The sequence below is a fragment of the Condylura cristata genome, unplaced genomic scaffold (genome assembly GCF_000260355.1).
Source record: "Condylura cristata isolate star-nosed mole 26May11 unplaced genomic scaffold, ConCri1.0 scaffold00025, whole genome shotgun sequence".
NCBI lineage: Eukaryota > Metazoa > Chordata > Mammalia > Eulipotyphla > Talpidae > Condylura > Condylura cristata.
Genome location: NW_004567126.1, coordinates 778,568 through 784,218, shown reverse-complemented (window position 1 = coordinate 784,218; position 5,651 = coordinate 778,568). Strand labels below are relative to the sequence as shown.

Genomic DNA, 5,651 nt, shown 5'->3' with positions numbered 1-5,651 from the left:
GGGCCGGGCCGCGCGCGGGGGCTGCGCACGAGGCCGACCGACTGGGCTGGGGAACCCGGGGATGGAGGGACGGGGCCGCGGTGGGGGGCCTCCTGGGTAGAGTGTGGATCCGAGTCGCAGGAGCAGGGTGGGGGGCGGCGGGTGTGAGGGGTGTGGAGGAACCGAGTCGAGGGGCAGAGAAAAGAGGGTGTGCGTGGTGGCTGGGGGTAAAGGTGCCCAGAGTAAGGGAAGCGGGAAATAGGTGAGTGAATGCCCTGAGATTGGGAGGATGGTGGGCAGGAAGTGGGGGGCTGAGAGTGGAAGGTGAATTCGGAGGAAGCTGGGGATATGGGGCTTAGTGTGTGTGTGTGTGTGTGTGTGTGTGTGTGTGTGTGTGAGTCTGGGGGCGGGTGTGGCCACTCTAGCGGTGAGAGAGAGGTGTGGGCCCCTTCTGGCCAGCTAGGGGAGACCCCTCTGAACTGCTAAGGACATTTGGGAAGCAGTAGTCATTCTGTAGGACCTGGTTCCACCCATCTGGAGGGTTTGGTGTTCAGGACCCCCGGTGGTTAACTTCTAGATCTGGGGAGAGGGCCCTTGTATGGTGGTATAGTCACTGTATGTGCTCCTGGTAGACAGGGAGAGGGGGCCTCTTCCAGATGCCCAGCTCCCAAGTAAGAGTAGCAGCCTCCTCCCCCGCCACTGGCCTTTGATCTCCTCTTTTGGGGATATGAGAACCTGGGTGACATTTTCTGAAGCTAGTTTCAAAACTAAGGTTTCAGTGGAAAAAATCAGAATGTTTTTGCCAAAGGCCCCGGAGTTTTTGTAGTTTATCCATTTCCTTTCTCTTGTTACTCTTCTCTGTTCTCTCCGATTCCTGATTCTTGTTCACATTTTGCTATTCTGTTTCATTCAGCTTTGTCTCTTCAGGTTTCTTGCACCCAAGTTCTGGGGAGCCACTCAGAAGGCCTTGACTGGCTTTGGCCTGTGAGAATTTTTTTGCCATTTTGGGAACAGGGGTCCAAAGGGTGTAAAGCATATGGTTCACACCGGATTCTCCCTGCGCCTCTACTTAGAAAACCCAAACTAAAGGAGCTGTGTCTCTCTCCCAAGGGTCCACACTTTTGCTGGGGACAAAGCTGGGCCCTTTTGAGCCAGATGAGGAAAAGGGAGGAAGGGAGCTCAGGACAGACAAGTAAGCATCTCAAGCTTACTGAAGGTGTAGGACTGCCTACCTCCATCCCAGATGGCAAGCATGGCCATTCATTCAACAAGCTTTAATGGGAACAGAATAAAGTAATGCAGCATGTCTCAAACTATGGTCTCAGGGCTTTTTTATAGCAAGGCGTTCCGGTGGAGTGGTTTTTCTTTTGTATATAAACTTAAAAAAAAATTTTGAACAGGTTCATATTTATGGAATTACTGGTTAGGTGGTTACCATATACTCCACACATGGGGTCTCATTCTTAACATTTTTATCCCAGGATTTTGTCTGAATTGTATTTTGTTGATAGTATCAACTTTGTTATAAAGTTCTCTCCTGGAGGTGATTCCTTACTGAAATATTCATGATGAAGAGAAAGCCTACATTTCTTGAATAAATGCTTAGTCTCAGATGGTCTAGTCCCAGGGGCCTGAAAGAATTTCTTTCCTTTTATGTGCCAGTAACATTGGTGTGGAGTTAAGAACTTGGTTGCATTACTTTCCCAGTTTAATTTGACAGATTTGGTGACTTAAAAAGACAGGAATGTGTTCTTTCATAGTTTATGGCCAGAAGTGAGATCAAGGTGTCTTTAATACCTTCCTCCCACCGGAGGCTCCCAGCCTTTTAGCTTCCAGTGCCTCTAGGTGTTGTTTGGCTTATGAATTACTTCTGTACCTCTGTTTTCACATGGCCTCTCTCCATAACCCTGTCTTTCCCTGGAAGGACACATGTCATTGAATTTAGGGTCTATCCTAAACACCCTGGCGGGTGTTACCTCAAGATCTTTAATTACATCTGCAAAACCCATTTTTCCAGGTTCGAGAGTGAGGATTTGGGCTTACGTAGCTTTTGATTTACTTTGTGGGCTGCATGCATACATTGCCACTTTTCTAATTGTGGGACTTTGCGCCTGAGTTTCCTCATTGTTTGGATGGGGTGGCTTGCCTGTGTGGCATGGGGCAGGCCCTGCTACCTTAATGAACTGGCGGTAGTCTCCAGGTGGGTTGGGTTACACCTTGGGGTGAGGCCACACTGTCTGAACAGACCTGGGGAGAGGGGTGCCCAGAGAGGTATGGCTCTGAAGTGTGGTTGGTGAGTGCAAAGTCCCTGGGCACATCTGAAAGCAGGCTCAGCCTTTGGGTGTGAAGCAGGAAAAGATCAAAGATGGGTGAGCCTTTGGGGACAGAGGGAGGTATGGGAGCTGGGCAGGACAAAGGGGAGTACCTCTTCATGACTAGGGTCATCCAGGCTGCTGGAAGCTTTAGGCCTTCTTTTGGATCTAAATGCTTTGACCAGGTGAGAAAGTGACAGGAGTCCTGTGCTATAGCTTGGGCTTCCAGACCCAGGATTGGAGCCTTTTGAGGGGAAGACAGAGGATATCCAGGATACCCACAAAAATCTTCCAGGTTTTACCTTTGGGAGATAGATGAGAGGTAGTCTTGGGTGCTGGCAAGGGTCCTGGAGGAGGACCTAACAGATGGGGTCACTGGCTATGTGGTCTTTTTTCTTTCCTTTCCTTTCATTTTTTCCCCCCTCCACATTTAAAAAGGACAGGACAGGTTTATTGGGAAAAGGAGAAAGGAAAAGGAGTCAACTTTCATAGTCAGGTGGGCAGGAGAGCTGCCGCTGCTGCTTTGCAAAGAGAAAACGTTTGTGACAAGAGATACCCGCATAGTCACAGGTGTCAGAAGAGCTGGCTATGTAATCTTGACCTGGTCATTTCACCCTCCCCCCCCCACCTCCATAGCAACACTTAACTGCTCATAGCCTCAGTTTCCTTACCCACAATGAAAGTATGCCTCCAGGGCTCATGAATGTGGGTGGGTAGACTGTGGGGTGTGGAGCAGGGTGTCCAGTGGTAGAAGGTACATAGTTTTAGGTATCTTCTCAGTGATGTCATTGGTGTGGAATGGGAAAGAGATGGCTTTTCTAGGAGGGATCCCTTTATGCTGCAAGACTGCCCAACCACCCTCCGTCCCCAGCAGATAGGAGAGTGCCCCGTGGGCTGTAGCCTCTGCCTTAGGTGTTCTGGTCAGGAGACGGGTTTACATCCCTGTCCCTTGATGTTTTTACCCTCCACATGGGAAAGATGACAGATACATGGAGCTCCCACTAACCCTGTAATCAGCGGGAACCCTCCTTATTCCTTCATGTTACTTGAAGCCACCCTGGCCTGTGTCCATGGCATTGGGTAAACCAGGCCATCTTCTCGGGGCTGAGGTGGAGGCTGCTGGGCCTTGAGGAGGCATTGCATGCTCTTTGAACCGGGGTACAGACCAGTGGTGTGGGGGGTGTGAAGATTTACCAGAGACAGAGTGGGGAGCAGAACAGGCAGATGAACTGAAATACACTGCTGAGGGGAGCAGCAGGTGGATCAGGAGAGGTCTGCCATGCTCTGTGGGTCACCTTCCTGTCCTGGGATCGAAATCATGCTGCAGTGGCTGAGATAGCTTCATAGTGCTATGCTTTAACCCACTGTGCCACCAGTGAGGGCCCTAACCTCTTGAAGGTAGGTTCCTTCCCTCAAAAGAAAGCATCTTCCCAGGGAAGCTTCTTGTGGGGCAGAAAGTAGAACCGACTCTCAGTTCCAAAGCTCAGTGGCACCCTTTCTGGAGATGACTGTCACATTTCTTTCTTGGTCAGCATTATGCCGTTTGGTTGGTTCTCTAGACTCTCCTTGTTCCTTTGGCTACAAAGAGTGTAAGGAGGGGCTAAGTGTAACCAGAACTGATGGGCTAAGTTACGGTTTGTGGGGGGCATGCCAGCTGGGGAAACCCCAGAGGAAAAACTCTGGGTTTTACTCTTGTAAAAACCTGGTGACTTCTTCAGTCACACTCCTTGTACTGTCACCCCCACCCTGAAAGTTGGGGGTGGGCAGAGGGTGCAAAAGAGGCCTGTGTGCCTACCCTTTTGTACATTCAGTGTCAAGATGGGTGACAACGGAGAAGGTAGTGCTGGGAGGGCATCCAGGCGCCTGCTGCTGGCTGCCATCATTCAGTGAGCATTTACTGCACCCCTGTTTCTGCAGGAACCTGTGTTGACAGATTCAGTTGCCTGACCTTGGGGGCAGCTGGGGAAAGAATAATAGTATCAGTCAGGGCGTGTGGTGAATTGGCAGCCACTTGTTTTTAAATAGTCAGAGCTAGGGGAGGTTTTTACATTTTTGAAGGATTGATAAAAAACCCGAACAACCCAAAGGGGGACATTCAGCTAACAACACAGTTGTCTTGCAAAACCTAAAATATTTACTGTTGACCCTTGACAGAAAAAGCTTGTAGACCCCTAGTTTGAAAGAAGCAGGCAGGAAGAGGAGGGCACTGTGGGAACCCAGTCCAAGCCGGAGTTGTCTGTTCTGCCATGGCATTAAGAGAACTAGAAAGCCTTTCTTTGTGTATGTGTTTTGATTGTGAAGTATCCTGATTGCTTGGGCCAAGTAGAATATACCTTCACGACTGTGATGTATAGTTGTGACCCTGGCTGTTACCTGTTAGAACAGTCCTTAAAATTGGAAAGGGCTTGACCAAGTGACAGGAAGGTAGAAATGTTCCCTGGCTTTGGAGGTCAGGACTGTGGGACCCATGTGTTGTTGTAGAGGGGTTCAGTGAATAGAGGTGGTCAGAATATATCCCTGTACAACTCAAACCCCAACGTGGTAATAGCTTTAAACAAGATGGCATTTTATTTCTTGTGTGCTCACAATAAAGTCCCGAGGCCTATGTGCTTGAAGATAACCTAGTTCTACCATTTTGGGGTGAGGTCTTGTCATCTCAGAATGGTAGTGGCTGGAGTTGGCCACTACCCTTTGGTTTCTAGGGATATGAGACAGGATTTCATTAAGGGCATGGGCCTGTTAAGGAAAGCTCTCAGAAGCTAGATCAGGGTACTTCTGCTTTCATCCCATTGATTAGAATGCAGTCACATGTTACTGCTAGCTATAAGGGAGGCTGGGAGATATGGTTTGAGCAGCCATGTGCTTCTATTCTATGGGAGAAAGGGAGAGATGTTGAGAGATAGTCACATTGGCTACAGTGGGTAGGATGTGGACATAGAGCATTGGGAACGGCCTTCCTAGTTTATGGAGAGGTGCTCAAGTGGTAGAGGTGGCAGGGAGAGAGATAGCAGCTTAGTCTGGAGCAAAGTGGAATGAGGAGTGGAGGAAACTGGGGAAGGGGAGCAAATATTTTCTGAAAATTACTCTGGCAGTGGGTTACTTACAGAGTTGATGGGAGGAGGGACAGAGAAGTGTGAGGAAGCTTCTAGGCTAGTGAAGACAGGAGTATAACCAAATAGTTTCACCTAACCTTGCCCCAGTAAGCATCTCAGAGGCCTTAGAAGTGTGCTATGGAACAAATGGTGAATTCTGCCTAGGGTATCTGGGCCAGATAGCAAAGGCCATGACCTATGGCCAGGAATTGTGAGTGACCTGCCCACAGGGTTTGCTTCACTGTAAGGTTAAAATAAAAATTGGCTC

The 5,651-nt window shown here is 49.2% G+C and overlaps 1 protein-coding gene across 1 annotated transcript in view; it reads left to right on the top strand.

Annotated features, from left to right (window-relative positions):
* Positions 1-5,651, top strand: part of CARM1 (coactivator-associated arginine methyltransferase 1) — a 39,530-nt gene that overhangs the window by 1,117 nt on the left and 32,762 nt on the right. The gene's annotated exons all lie outside the window — the stretch shown is intronic.